The sequence below is a fragment of the Leopardus geoffroyi genome, chromosome C2 (genome assembly GCF_018350155.1).
Source record: "Leopardus geoffroyi isolate Oge1 chromosome C2, O.geoffroyi_Oge1_pat1.0, whole genome shotgun sequence".
Taxonomy (NCBI): domain Eukaryota; kingdom Metazoa; phylum Chordata; class Mammalia; order Carnivora; family Felidae; genus Leopardus; species Leopardus geoffroyi.
In genome coordinates, this window is record NC_059333.1 from 120,505,494 (window position 1) to 120,522,064 (window position 16,571).

General features: G+C 36.0%; 1 protein-coding gene across 9 annotated transcripts in view; it reads left to right on the forward strand.

Moving 5' to 3' along the window:
• Nucleotides 1-16,571, forward strand: part of SLC9A9 (solute carrier family 9 member A9) — a 694,304-nt gene that overhangs the window by 489,282 nt on the left and 188,451 nt on the right. The gene's annotated exons all lie outside the window — the stretch shown is intronic.

The following is a 16,571-nucleotide window of genomic DNA, read 5'->3' on the forward strand; positions in this document are numbered from 1 at the left end:
CGAGGCATGGCTTCACTGTCTCATTTGTGGTGTTGCTGATTTGGTCAGGAGTACAATGGCAGGTCTGTATGTTAACTTTCCCTAGGGTAAAGTTGACTTTCATTCACAAGATGAAACAGTCTGTCCTCTCCTAGACCTATTACCAACTGAACTGACTTTTCTAAGAGTCCTAGAATTCTCAGGGTGATGTCTGCTTACAGTCTGTCTCTAGAAAGGAATTTATTTATCTATGAATTCTTCCATTCAGCAGTATTTATTGAAGACAATGTAGTATTCTCTGGAGTACAAAAATGAGAAATACACAGGTCTTGTTCTCAAGATATTCACAATTCAATAGGATTTATACAGAAAAACTGTAATACCAAGGAGAAAGTATATTTGTTTTGTTTTTTAATTCTTCAAAGCACTTAGGATAGAATTGGGGACGCAGGAAATACTTAAATATATTTGATTAGTGAACCATATGTTTAGTCAGAGGGATCCTATGTAGACACGAGTTAGATGGTTTCTCAAAGGAAAAGGCAATGAAGCTTCAGTCACAGACCCTCCAAGAAGTGCCTGGAAGAAGATCACTATAAACCTAAAGTATATAGATAGTGGATGGGTAGTGGCATCCACTGATTTGTTGATAGTAGATAGTGGCATCCATTGATAGGTGAGGAGTCTGGAGGTCAGCTTAGGCCCAGCATCACTATGGCCTCCTGGGTGGCACAGTATGGGGTTGTCAGATCACGGAGATGACCCAGAGGGAATTAACTACAACTGATTCCAGGCCAGACTTGGCCACCATGAGGCGAGGGTTGGTTAAAGGCAGGGCTGTGATGTATTTAGGGAGCTGACAGGGCTCTGGTATAGTAGACAAGGTTGAAATTTGATTAAAATGAATAGCTTGTGCCAATTGTAAAAATGATAAATCTATTTTAAAATGTTATTGTCTTTATTTAAGTATATTTTTGACCTAGGTTCTGTTATATCCTGTCATATCCCAGGATGTAACAGTGCTTTAGGTAAATCACATTTTATTTCTCGATGCTGTGTATCTTAATGATCATGCAACCCCTCCCTGGTCCTCACCCAGTCTCTATAAGGCAATTCCATACAGTCACATCTAATAGGAAAAGATCCATCTGACTATCAAATGACTTCCAAGAAGATTCTTTCAAAGATTCTTATTCTAGCACCAATACAGTATTAAATAAATAATTGCTACATGAAACATTAAATGAATATAACCACAATGTAAATTACCTTTTGTTAAGCACTTACTGATAATTTTCTATCCATTTGACAAAGAGGAAGCAGAAACAGGACTCAGAGTTTTTGTACAAGAGAGCTTAGGCTTAAACTGGGCCAAGTGGCCATGCATTAAAACAAATGCAAGGAAATAAAAAACTTCTTGAAGTAAGTACTGTGACTATTGCTAAACACATAAAAGGGCTTTGACCAAAGGTGAATGGAGAGTGTTTTGAAATGCTTGTTGAATTATTTTCTAGGCATATAAATGTGACCTGCAATTTCCTTCACAGTAGTAGCTACCTGTAGGCTCCTATGGATGAGCACACATATTGCATTAAACTCTACAGCACTGGGTCCCCTGTGAACTGTTAGCAAGATAGTGGTGTGTTCAGGTTTCTAGAAAATAAATTCCAGTAGGTGGATCCAGACATGGAAATATTAGGGCTTGGAAAAGAAAAGTTAGAGGATACTAATCTCCACAAGATAAAAGTATTAACTACCCCATCAGGTAAATTAGAATAATTAGAACATGAAGTAGTGATATCAACATTTTCCTAAAGTAATTCAAATGTAACTTATTTTCTAATGTTGTCTTTCTTTACCCTGAAGAAATCATCCCTAAATCAGGAGCATGTTTTATCCCTAAAGTGTTTACCTAACTCTCCTATAGTGTTTTCCAAAGGTATCCATTGATTTTGAATAGATGGGTCTTTAGGCAGGTTAGAATGGTTACCGAGGTTATATACAACAGAGCCTCATAAGGAAGGATCGTGATGTCAACCATAGCATCCACAGGTGAGGGGTCTGGAGGTCAGCTTAAGCCAGCATTATTATGGCCTACTGTGGGGCACAGCATGCGGTCAGATCATGGAGAGGCCCCAGAGGGAATTAGATCCAAATGGCCCAATTCAAGGCCAGATTTGGCCACCGGCCAGGTGGAGAGGGTTATAGGGAGGGCTGTGATGTATTTAGGGAAAGAAACTGGCAGGGCTTCAGTATAATAGGAAAGGTGGAAATCTCAGCTGGGAACTAGACTGTTAAATCTGGAATTGGCAGAAATCCAGCCAGAGAGATCAGAGATGCAGTCATGAGGAAATCAAAGAAGGAAAATCAAAATTCATACATATGTGAGTACCCAGGAAGTCAACCCAGGGACAGGATACAACAAGACCAAGATGAGACTCACTAACTTGAGTATCAGAATCACCCAGAGGACTCATTAACCCCCAGATTTCTGACCTAATATGTCTGGACCAGGGCCTAAGAATTTGCATTTCACCATATTCTAGGCAATGCTAATGCTGCTGGTTCCAAGGTCACATCTTGAGAACCACTGGTTTAGACTTCCTAACCCCAAGTGAAGATGAGGCTGATAATAAATATTGCCAGATTTGACTGAAGTTGCCCAGGGCCAGGCACACCTAAGCCTTCGGTTTAAACTCTTTACACCTGTACTGGAGGAAGGCCGGGGCTAACTTGAGAAGGAAGAGTCACAGTGCGTTGATTAGTGGGAGGGAAATAGAATACAATAGAATAAACATTAAAGAATAGGAACATAAGTTAATGCGTGTACAAATGGACACACAAGTATAACATAGATTTGGTTCAGTCATGTGTTAGTGATACCATCATCATACGCTTCACTTCCCTGTCATGATTTACAATGTTACCAAAGAAATCTTCAGTTCCATCATAGCTTTTAAATGATAGTGGTCCATTATTTAGACTGTATTTTTCAAAGCTTTGCTTGTTTACAGAGCAACGTCTCATTAACCAACTTTCATGTCAGACTTTTTCCATAAAATACCAGAATGTAAGTAAATTGGAGCTTTAATAAAATGACAAGAATCGAAAGCCCAAGAAGCAGGAATGCAAATGTGATATTGAATACACTCAGACATCCTCATTTGGTATATAATGTATTTATACACTTCACATTACCTTTCTCTCTTGATTTCCTTTAATTCTACATCTTTTCTTTTAAATTATTAGGTATGTACTTGAGTTAGTTTTTACCCCTATAAAATTTTCCATTTAGCCTCAAACTACCACAGTAGGATGCAGATAAAATGTTTTATATCAGGTAACAATTGATAGTATTAATATGAATTGCACTTTGATGGAAATGACTTTAAAACAGCAAGGATCCTGTGCTTAGAGAAATTCAGAATGATCTTTATATATGAAACAAATTCTTCATAAAGTCTTGTCTTAAGCACATTCAAACTTCTTGTCCTAAAGCTATTTTATTTTCCGTTAAAAAACAATAAAATATTCTTAATGCAGTATTTGAAATAAATCACAGAACTTTGTTTCTCAAAATTCTAGAGAAAAAGAATAGACTCCTGCAGGATTATTTTGGAGGTTTCCATGTAAAAGAAAGAAGAATGGTTTCTTGACTAGAATCCAGATCTCCTCCTTTTTGCAGAATACATTAATATTGGTGGTGAGGAAAACCCAACCCTCAGACTCCAAGGATTAGCTTTGCTGTTAGCCAGGAAACAAAAGAGATCAAACGTATCAGGCTTCGCCCTACAGAAGCCAGTAAACAGGATTATCCACCAAATGACCACACATGTAGCTTACAAATAAAACCTTGGAGACCAACAGGGCAGAACTCTGGCGGTAGTAGCTGTTTTGGGTTGGTAGCCCCATCCTAGGTTTAGGGTATGGCACTAACAAAGCACATGATAATGGAACCTATACCCCAGTGCAAACCTTTCATGGGCTCCCCCCATATAGGAATGCTTCAAAATATCTCAACCACAGTACAGAAAGCTTTATACACCAGAGCAATACAGAACTTGTATTCCAGACAGCATTAGAAAGTGCCCTCAGCAAGGTGATTTCTACAGCTTCCAGATTTTGGCTGCTAACATTCCAAACAATAATAGTCAGCTTTTATTGAGTACTTAACCTGTGCCAGATACTGTTTAACAAAATGCAAGTCATATAACCTCCCTGTGGCTCAGTTTTTGATGTATAAAATGGGATAATAATAGTAGCTACCTCCTAGGGTGAGTAAGTCCTGGCAAACTGGCCTAGGGTTGGGCTGTTGGGTTGCAGAGCCAGACGCCAGGCCAGGCAGCCTAAGCCCAAGGCCTGTATGCTCAAGTAGCATATTCTTCTCTGGGCCTAAATAAATTAGCTTATTCCTGATGCCTGCAATCTGCCTTGATTAACAGGTCCTCTGGGGAAAAAGAGATGTGCTTTTATAACCAAGACAGGCCTGTTAAAAACAAACACAGGAAATCTTCATCCATCATGAGTGTGTTGACTTGCTTATGCAGCACAGAAATTTCTTGGTGCAGATTTTCTCTTTGACCTAGAACAGTTAAAGGTAAACAAGGTTAAACCCTGGTCCAAAGTAGCCAAGTGAGGAAGCTTGTCTTCCTCAACTATAGGAATTTGGAATTGTAGGAATGTCACCTATCTCCACCCCATCCAGGATCCCAAGTCAGCCTTTTGTCAGCCTCTTCCACATATCACACAAAAAATTAACACACTAACCTGTGTCCCTTGCAGAGTAAATAACAGCACAATGTCTCCACTATTATTATTTTTGTTAAAATTTTAACTTATATTTTTGGTTTATGACCCATCCCATTTTATGCCATGCTAGAATGCTTTCTTTGTCATTTATACCCACTGACTATAAAATTTTTAATAACAACTATCATAGGAATACACACAGATATAATGAGAGAACTGTCCTTAGGAGCATTTTTTTAATTTTAAACAAAAGAGTTAAATACACCTGCTCACAGACTTTCTTTATTACTGAGTTAAGAAAATGTCCATATAATATAATGGAGGAATTCAGATAATTAAGTCTCCTCAGTACCTAGTTGTGTTCTGTTGGGTTTCCTTTCTAGTATCCAAAGTCTCATGCATGTTTACCAATTTGCCTCACTGGTATACTAATGTAGTAAGTTAGTTCACATAAACTGGAGATAAGACAGTGTGGGTACCAACCTTGCCTCCTTCTCTTACTAGCTGTGGGATTCTGAGCAATAGAGTCAGCCTCTCTATGCCTCAATTTTATCTGTAAAAGTGGAATAAGAATACCTACCTCTGTGGATTGTTATAAGGATTAAATGATGCAGGTATAAAGAATTTAGGGCACACAGTAAGTGCTCAACAAATGGTCCTATAGCAATACCCACATGACCAACTATGAGCCTTTTACTATCCAAACATTCTTTTACTGCTTGTGGCATATGTATACACACACATACATACATATAAATATTATTAATTAATTGTATTTGTGAAAGCATAGTTTACATGGGAAACAAAAAAAAAATAGTCTCTGGAGAACTTAGTTCATTTTTTTAAAAAAATTTTTAATGTTTACTTATTTTTGTGAGAGTGACAGAGTGCAACCAGGGGAGGGGCAGAGAGAGAGGGAGACACAGAATCCAAAGCAGGCTCTAGTCTCCCAGCTGTCAGCACAGAGAACACGGGGCTCGAACTCACAAAATGTGAGATCATGACCTGGGCCAAAGATGGATGCTTAATCGACTGAGCCACCCAGGTGCCCCAGGACCTTAGTTCATTTTAAGTAGTAACTAGATTAATCAATTTTGTAGGCAGCTCCTATTTATTCATTCAAAATGATAAACCTCTTAAAGAAAAATGCCTACAAAAATCATTACCATTATCCAACAGCTCAGAAAGTTTATTTCTAGAGCATGCTTCTCTTTTCTTCTTAACATAAGCTTTGCTTACAATCTTACCTGATACTTAATTTGTACTGTCTTATCAATTTGTATAAAATTTATTATTTTACATTGATTTTTTACTAATTTAAATATTTTATATTAATTTGTATCAATTGACAGACCTCAGAAATACCTTCCATCATGAAACATGGAAAACCAATTTACTCATTTGAATGTAGACTTATACTTTATATTTCTGACCCTTAACCCCCATTTAAAATTATGTTCTATTTTCTGTAGTTTCTTCTAAAAACTGTTTCACAACTCCAGATATTTATTACTCAAATCAATCTAGTTTGACATATTCTATTAAAGATATTGGATAACAGTCACAACCTATTGTTGTTGATCTAAAAATATCCTAGGTTTCTAACAAGTATATGAACTAGAAGCTCCTAAATTTGCTTTCAATGCTGTTGGGGTTCTTTATAATTTTTTAAATTTTTTTAATGTTCATTTATTTTTGAGAGACAGAGAGACAGAGCATGAGTGGGGAGAGTCAGAGAGAGAGGGAGACACAGAATCCAAAGAAGGCTCCAGGCTCTGAGTTGTCAGCACAAAGCCTGAGGTGGGGCTCAAACCCACAAACCATGAGATCATGCCCTGAGCTGAAATCAGATGCTTAACCAACTGAGCCACCCAGGCGCCCCATCATCTGGGTTCTTTAATATGCTTTCTTTCCATGTATAGAATCTTCCTGGTTCCAGAGATAACAGCTTTATCGTCACACTGCCAGCTATCCTCCATTAGACATGTGCTTGTTTATCTTTTCCAAATGCTCTTGAGAACATCAGTATCAATAAACTTCACCTATTTATTAAGTTTACCAAACAATGAACATTCTGCTCTATTGGAAAGAATTTATTAGCCTGTTATCATAAAGTATGATCCAATAAAGTTATCTTACTTTAAGTAAGTCTGAAAAAAAGTGATTTTAAATTTAATAGATGAATCTTGCTATTCAAAAGTCTGTGGAGGGGGTCCCAGTTCTGGTCAAGATTGAGTAATAATATTTACTCCCTCATGTGTCTTTCACTAAATGTACTAAAAGCCCTGAACAGAATGCATGTAGCAGTTATCTAAGGGCTCTTAAAAGTAAATAGTAGCAGACAGATTGAGGAAGGCAAACAGAATTCAGAGTATGTACTATCAAACCAGCAGTGAATTTCCTATTTTTTTTTTCTTCTCTGGAATATCTTGACCTAGACTCAAAAGCAGTACAAAGACCAGAATTATGCAACAAGGAAGAAGAACTGCAAGAGAAATGCTCTTTTCTGGGCACAAGGAACAGAGAAGGAGACCCCTGTGGGTCAGAAGAATGGGGGAAATCCCATGGGTTTGTTTTTGTTGTTTATTTCATTCTGTCTCACCCCAATGCCAAGCAATTCTGAAGCAGCAGTGGTGGTGATGACAGTAGCGGTTGGACAGACCCCTAAAATTCCAAATAGAAAAACTGAGGTACTGAGACCTTGGGAAGAATTCCCATTGAATTTTTTTCTCTCTTAATCCTCTCACTGCTTGAGCTCTGATGTAGGCACAATATTATGGGAAAAATTATGGGAAACATGTAATATAGGGAAATTAAAGCCCTGTGGAAGAACTTGTAGAGTGGAGAGAGTACAAGAAAGTGATCCAATAAAATCATGTGTAAATTTTAGAGCTGATCTCCAAGTTGTGTATGCATATATCTGACCCTAAATAGCACACCAAAGGCTTTGAGAAATGAGCTACAACGTAGAGAATCACTCAAATTCCAGACTGGACACTGGATGGCACAGATCCAGTGCCTAGCACATGCAGGACAAATCTGATTACACTGCAAAGACTTTGAAACAACTGACATTGAAAGCACCAGCAACAGAAGGCTGGTAAGGCTTGTGTCTCGGACCTAATGTGGTTCATTGACTGGTAAAACACAATATCAACATTCTCCATAGGAGAATCCTATGTCACGTAACGTATCTAGATCCAGGGTCACTTAACATAATATTCAAAACTTCCAGGATAAATCCAAAATTACTCAACATATGTAAAACAGAAAAATCATAATATCTCACAGGGGAAAAGACAATCAACAGATACTAATCCCAAGATCACACAGAATTTGGAATGAACGGGTCAAGACTTTAAAGCAGCTACTCTACCAGGCTCCAGGAAGAGCAAACACAATGGAAACAAATGGAAAAATGGAAAAAAAAAATCAGCAGAGAAATAGAAGGTACAGGAAAGAGAGAAATGTAAACTTTAGACCTGAAAACACAATAACAAAATGAAACATTCACTGGATTGGATTAACAGCAAAATAAAGGATGACAGATGAAAGAGTCTGTGAACTTGTAGATTATTAGAAATCATCCAATTTGTACAAAAATGAGGATAAAATTTTTCACCACCAGACTTGCTCTTACAAAAAAAGCCAAAGAGATTGCTTCAGATGGAAGGGAAATTATATTAGAGGGAAACTTTGAACAATAGAAATGAAGAAAGAGCAACAAAAATGGTAAATATCTCTTTAATATAATAGAAAATATTTTTCCTCTTAATATATTTCAAATATACATGATTGTTATAAGAAAAATTTTAACATTGTCTTATGGAGTTTTAAAAAAGGGGAGTGGGTAAAGGGACCTGAAAGGTGGTAAGTTTTTTATATTCCACCTCAAATAATAAAATATTAGTTCAAAGCAGACTGTGAAAGATTTTATATTATAATTTCTAGATCAACCACTAAAAAAATCTAAACAAAGAGATACAGTAAAAAATTAAATATATGATGTGGAGTACACAACAAATTCAAATTTGTTTGAGTTGCTCCAAAGAAAGCAGGAGAACAAGAAGGAAAAAAGGAACAAACAGAAAACTAGTAATAAGATGGTAGATCTAAATCTTCACATATCAATAATTATATTCAATTTAAATGGTATGAAGACATCAATTAAAAAAAAGAGATCATCAAAGTAGATAAAAATTAGGCTCAACTATATGTTGATATGCTGTGTATAGGAAACACACTTCAAGTATAAAAATATAAGTAGGTTAAATATTTAAAAAGTGGAAAATATGTTAAAAAATATGTACTAGGCAAACACCAAACTACAGCTGGAGTGGTCATATTAATCTCAGACAAAATTGTCTTCAGAACAAGAAAATTTATCAAGGATAAAGAAGACATTACAAAATGGTAAAAGAGTCAACTTACCAAGAAGATGACTATATAAAATGTGTATGCACCTAATAACATAGCCTTAAAATACATGAAGCAAAAGCAAGTACCTCCAAAAGGAAAAATAGGCAAATCCACACTTAGTTGAAAACTGCAATACTCCTCCCTCAGTAATTGGTATAACAAGTAAATAATCAACAATAAAATAGAAGAACTGAACAATACCATTAACTACTGAATTTAACTGACATTTACAGAACACTCCACCCAAAAGCAGAACAATACATATTCTTTTCAAGTGCACAGCACTTGACACATGGTGCTGAGCCTGCTTGGGATTCTCTGTCTCCCTCTCTCTCTGCCCCTCTCCCTCTCGTTCTCTCTCTCTCTCTCTCTCTCTCTCTCTCTCTCAATAAAGAAATAAACATTAATTTAAAAAAAATAACTGGACGTTTTCAAATACTTAGAAATTAACACAATTCTAAACAATCTATGGTTCAAAGACAAAAACTCAAGGGAAATTAAAAAATATCTTGAAGTAAAGGAAAATAAAAATACAACATACCAAAACTTGTGGGATGCAGCTAAAATAGTGCTCAAAAATAAATTTGTTGCACTAAATGCTGATATTAGAAAACAAGGAAGTTCTCAAATCAACAGTTTAATCTCTCATAATTAGAAGATTAAGAGAGCAAACTAAACCCAAAGCAAGGAAAAGGAAGGATAATAAAAGATTTGTGCAGAAATCAAAGAAATTGATAATAGAAGAACAATAGAGAAAAATCAGTAACCAAAATCTGGTTCTTTGAAAAGATAAATAACATTGATAAATTTTTAGTCAGTCTAACAAAAAGAAAGAGAAAAGATGCAAATCACCAATATCAAAAACGAAAGGAGAATATCATGACAGACCTTAAAGAATATTTAGAGAATACTGTGAACAACTCTATGAACATAAATTCAACAAAATAGGTGAAATGTAACAATCATTGACAACCTGCCAAAAACCATTCTGGAAGAAATACACTGATCTATCCTATATCCATTAAAGAAATAGAATTCATAGTTTTAAACCTTCTAAAAAAGAAAACTACAGGCCCAGATGGTTTCACTGGCAAAATCTTCTTTGGAAGAGGATATAACACTAATTCTAAATAATCTCTTCCAAGATAGAAGAGGAAGAAACTTTTTCCAATTTATTTTAAGAGGCCAGGATTACTCAAATATCAAAGCCAGGCAATAACATCACAAGAAAGTTAAATTATAGACCAAAATCTTACATGACCATAGATGCAAAAGTTTGCAACAAAATATTAGCAAATCAAATCCAGCAATATGTGAAAAAAAAAAAAAAAAACCTAAACATCTCAACTATATGAGATTGAACCTAGGAATGAAAAACAGGTCCAAAATTCTAATGTCAATCAATGAAACCTATCATATTAATAGGTTAAAGAAAAACATGATCATATCAATTGATGCAGGCAAAGCATTTGGCAAAAAACAATTTTCACTCATGTTAAAAAAAAAAAACAATTCCTAGACAACTATGAATAGAAGGAAACATCCTTAAACTGATAAAGATTCATCTACAAAAACCCATAGCTAACATCATATTCAATAGTGAAAGACTGAATACTTTCTTCTGAATATCAGGAATGTGTCAAGAACATCCACTCACCACTTCTATTCAACATTATATTGGTAATCCTAGTTGATGAAATAAGGCAATAAAAATCAGCAAGATTCATAAAGATTGGAAAGGAAGAAATATAACCACCCAGTTGCAGACAGTATAATCATCTATGAAGAATGAAAGAATTTGCAAAAAAAAATCTTTTAGAAATAATAAATGAGTATGTAACAAGGTTCTAGGATACAAGATCAATACCCAAAAACTCTGTATCTATCTATCTATCTATCTATCTATCTATATATATATATATGCATGTGTATGGGCATATATATATATATATATATATATATATATATATACATACATACATATATTTATATGTGTGTGTGTGAGCAATTGGAAACAGAAATTTTTTAAATACTAACAATAGCTCTAAAAATTTTAAATATTTAGTAAAAAGAGCTAACAAGCCACATCCAGGATCTGTACACTGAAAACTACAAAATGCCAAGGAAAGAAATCAAGAAAGACCTAAATAAATGGAGAGCCATACTATGTTCATGGATTGAAGGACTCAATACAGTTATGAATTCCCCATAAATTGGTCCATAAATTTAATGCAAACCTAATCAAAATTCCAGGTGACTATTTGGTAGATACAGATAAATTATTTTTGAATTTAGAAAGAAAGGCAAAGGGACTAGAATAACTAAACCAAATTTGAAAAAGAAGAATTAAGATGTAAACTCCCACTGCTTGATTTTAAGACTTACTATAAAACTGCTGTAACCAAGTAATGTGGTATTGATGAAAGAAACAAGCAAGTCAACTACACAGAAAAAAGTTCAAAAATAGACTCACACGAATATGACTCATTGATTTAGCAAATTACAAAGGCAATTCAATGAAGTAGGGATAGTATTTTCCACACATGGTATTGGAATAATTGGGTATTTGTGGAAGGAAGAATTCTAAAATGCCTCCCAACATTTCCTGTCCCTTCTCACTCTGATGTACATGCCTTGCATAATTACTGGAACTGCAAATATGATGGATTTTATTCCTAGGCTTAGTTTATATTATATGGTACAGTTGACTTTAAAATAGGTAGATTATCTGGGGAGTGTTTACATGAGCCTTTCTACATGTACAGCATGTTCTCTGGTCACAGAAGAGGAATTCAGAGAGTTAGAACACAAGAAGGATTTGATGCACTGCTGCTGCTTGAATATGGTAGTAAGGAATGCAAGGCATGTGGGCAGCCTCTAAGTTCTGAGCATATTCCTGACAAAAAAGACGGCCATAGGCATACAACCACAAAGTACTGGATTCCACCACCACCAAGAAGGAACTTGGAAGCAGAGTTTACTCCAGAGCCTCCAGACAAGAATTTAGCCCAGCTCATATGTTGATTTTAGTCTTATGATACCCTGAGCAAAAGATCCAGTCACACCGTGCCAGACATCTGATCTACAGAACTGTGAACTAATAAATAGTTGTTATTTTCGGCCTCTAAGGTTGTGGTAATCTGTTACACAGCAATAGAAACTTAATATAATATCCAAACACTTAAAAAATGAATCTTGACTTAAACTTCAAACTTTGTACAAAAATTAACTCAAAATGAACGATAGATCAAAATGTAAAATATAAAACTTCTAGAAGGTGTAATAGAAAATCTTCGTGACCTTGAATGAGGCAAAGGATTCTTAGCTATAATACTAACATCATGCATAAAAGAAAAAGATAAATTTGACTTCATTGAATTGAAATATATTTTGCTTTGCAAACAACATTGTTAAGAGAATGAAAATACAAGTTACAGATTTGAAAAGAATTGCTGGTGGGACATTGCTAGAACATTACTTGGAACACTGCTGGTGGGAATGCAAAATGGTATGGCCAACTTGTAAATCACTGCAGCAGATTCTTATAAAGTTAAATATACAATCACCATATGACTCAGGATCCCCCTTCTAGACATTTGCCCTAGAGAATAAAATGGGGACAACAGCATTTGCCTCCGAAGATTAAATATGTGAACTTTAAATAACAAAATACACGCTGATATCCTTTGAGCAGAACCTAGCACTCATTGAATAACCCTGGTTTACTCACAGCTTTTATTAAAAATGTCAGATGAATTTTAATAGCATTTTTAGCATATGTTGAAATAATCACAAAGGCTTTTCTTTTGTTTTTTTGTTTTTGTTTTTTTTTGCGGGGGGGATGAGACAACTGAGTTTCAATTCTGACTTCTGCCAATTAGCTTTTGGGGGGGGCTTTAAAGAGTTTTTTGTTTTTTGTTTTTTAATTTACATCCAAATTAGTTAGCATATAGTGCAACAATGATTTCAGGAGTAGATTCCTTACTGCCCCTTACCCATTTAGCCCATCCCCCCTTCCCAGAACCCCTCCAGTAACCCTGTTTGCTCTCCATATTTATGAGTCTCTTATGTTTTGTCCCCCTCCCTGTTTTTATGTTATTTTTGCTTCCATTCCCTTATGTTCATCTGTTTTGTCTCTTAAAGTCCTCATGTGAGTGAAGTAATATGGTATTTGTCTTTCTCTGACTAATTTCACTTAGCATAATACCCTCTAGTTCCATCCATGTAGTTGCAAATGGCAAGATTTCATTCTTTTTGATTGCTGAGTAATACTCCATTGCTTATATATACCACTTCTTTATCCATTCATCCATCGATGGACGTTTGGACTCTTTCCATACTTTGGCTATTGTTAGTAGTGCTGCTATAAACATGGGAGTGCATATGTCCCTTTGAAACAGCACACCTGTATCCCTTGGATAAATACCTAGTAGTGCCATTGCTGGGTTGTAGGGTAGTTCTATTTTTAGTTTTTTGAGGAACCTCCATACTATTTTCCAGAGTGGCTGCACCAGCTTGCATTGCCACCAAGAATGCAAGAGAGATCCTCTTTCTCTGCATCCTTGCCAACATATGTTGTTGCCTGAGTTGTTAATGTTAGCTGTTCTGACAGGTGTAAGGTGGTATCTCGTTGTGGTTTTGATTTGTATTTCCCTGATGATGAGTGATGTGGAGCATTTTTTCATGTGTCGGTTGGCCATCTGGATGTCTTCTTTGGAAAAGTGTCTATTCCTGTCTTTTGCCCATTTCTTCACTGGATTATTTGTTTTTTGGGTGTTGAGTTTGAGAAGTTCTTTATAGATTTTGGATACTAACCCTTTATCTGATATGTCATTTGCAAATATCTTCTCCCATTCTGTCAGTTGCCTTTTAGTTTTGCTGATTGTTTCCTTTGCCGTGCAGAAGCTTTTTATTTTGATGAGGTCCCAGTAGTTCATTTTTGCTTTTTTCCCCTTGCCTCCAGAGATGTGTTGAGTAAGAAGTTGCTGCGGCCAAGATCAAAGAGGTTTTTGCCTGCTTTCTCCTCGAGGATTTTGATGGCTTCCTGTCTTACACTGAAGTCTTTCAGACATTTTGAGTTTATTTTTGTGTCTGGTGTAAGAAAGTGGTCCAGGTTCATTCTTCAGCATGTCGCTGTCCAGTTTTTCCAGCACCACTTGTTGAAGAGACTGTCTTTATTCCACTGGATATTCTTTCCTGCTTTGTTTGTGGATCCATTTCTGGGTTCTCTATTCTGTTCCATTGATCTGAGTGTCTGTTCTTGTGCCAGTACCATTCTGTCTTGATGATTACAGCTTTGTAGTATAGCTTGAAGTCTGGGATTGTCACGCCTCCAACTTTGGTTTTCTTTTTCAAGATTGCTTTGGCTATTCAGGGTCTCTTCTGGTTCCATACAAATTTTAGGATTATTTGTTCTAGCTCTGTGAAGAATGCTGGTGTTATTTTGATAGGGATTGCATTGAATATGTAGATTTCTTTGGGTAGTATTGACATTTTAACAATATTTGTTCTTCCTATCCAGGAGCAGGGAATCTTCTTCCATTTTCTTGTGTCTCCTTCAATTTCTTTCATAAGCTTTCTATAGTTTTCAATGTATAGATTTCTCACCTCTTTGGTTAGATTTATTCCTAGGTATATTATGGTTTTTGGTGCAACTGTAAACGGGATCGATTCCTTGATTTCTCTTCCTGTCGCTTCATCATTGGTTTATAGGAATGCAACCGATTTCTCTGCGTTGATTTTATATCCTGCAACTTTGCTGAATTCATGAATCAATTCTAGCAGTTTTTTGGTGAAATCTTTTGGGCTTTCCATACAGAGTATCATGTCATCTGTGAAGAGTGAAAGTTTGACCTCCTCCTGGCCGATTTGGATGCTTTTTATTTCTTTGTGTTGTCTGATTGCAGAGGCTAAGATGTCAAATACTATGGTGAATAACAGTGGTGAGAGTGGACATCCCTGTCTTGTTCCTGACCTTAGGGGGAGGAGTTTTTCCCCATTGAGGATGATATTAGTGTTGGGTCCTTCATATATGGCTTTTATGATCTCAAGGTATGCTCCTTCTATCCTTACTTTCTTGAGGCTTTTTATCAAGAAAGGATGGTGTATTTTGTCAAATGCTTTCTCTGCATCTATTGAGAGGATCATATGGTTCTTATCCTTTCTTTTATTGATGGGATGAATCACATTAATTCTTTTGTGGATATTGAACCAGCCCTGCATTCCAGGTATAAGTCCCACTTGATTGTGGTGAATAATTTTTTTAATACATTGTTGGAGCTGGTTGGCTAATATCTTGTTGAAGATTCTTGCATCCATGGTCATAAGGGAAATTGGTCTATAGTTCTCCTTTTTAGTGGGGTCTCTGGTTTTGGAATCAAGGTAATGCTGGCTTCATAGAAAGAGTTTGGAAGTTTTCCTTCCATTTCTATTTTTTGGAACAAGCTTCAAGAGAATTAGTGTTAACCCTTCCTTAAGTGTTTGGTAGAATTCCCCTGGAAAGCCATCTGACCCTGGACTCTTGTTTTTTTGGCAGATGTTTGAATACTAATTCGATTTCCTTACTGGTTATGGGTCTGTTCAAATTTTCTATTTCTTCCTGTTTCAGTTTTGGTAGTGTATGTTTCTAGGAATTTGTCCATTTCTTCCAGATTGCCCATTTTATTGGCATATAATTGCTGAGAATATTCTCTTATTATTGTTTTTATTTCTGCTGTGTTGGTTGTGATCTCTCCTCTTTCATTCTTGATTTTATTTATTTGGGTCCTTTCCTTTTTCTTTTTGATCACACTGGCTAGTGGCTTATCAATTTTGTTAATTCTTTCAAAGAACCAGCTTCTGGTTTCATTGATCTGTTCTGTGTTTTTTTTGTTTGTTTGTTTTGATAGCATTAATTTCTGCCCTAATCTTTATTATTTCCTGTCTTCTTCTGTTTTCGGGTTTTATTTGCTGTTCTTTTTCCAGCTCTTTAAGGCATAAGGTTAGGTTGTGTACCTGAGATCTTTCTTCCTTCTTTAGGAAGGCCTGGATTGCTATATACTTTCCTCTTATGACCACCTTTGCTGCATTCCAGAGGTTTTGGATTGTGGAGTTATCATTTTCATTGGCTTCCATATACTTTTTAATTTCCTCTTTAACTGCTTGGTTAGCTCATTCATTCTTTAGTAGGATGTTCTTCAGTCTCCAAGTATTTGTTACCTTACCAAATTTTTTCTTGTGGCTGATGTCAAGTTTCATAGCGTTGTGGTATGAAAATATGCACGGTATGATCTCGACCTTTTTGTACTCATTGAGGGCTGATTTGTGTCCCAGTATGTGGCCTGTTCTGGAGAATGTACCATGTGCACTGGAGAAGAATGTATATTCTGCTGCTTTAGGATGAAATGTTCTGAATATATCTGTTAAGTCCATCTGGTCCAGTGTGT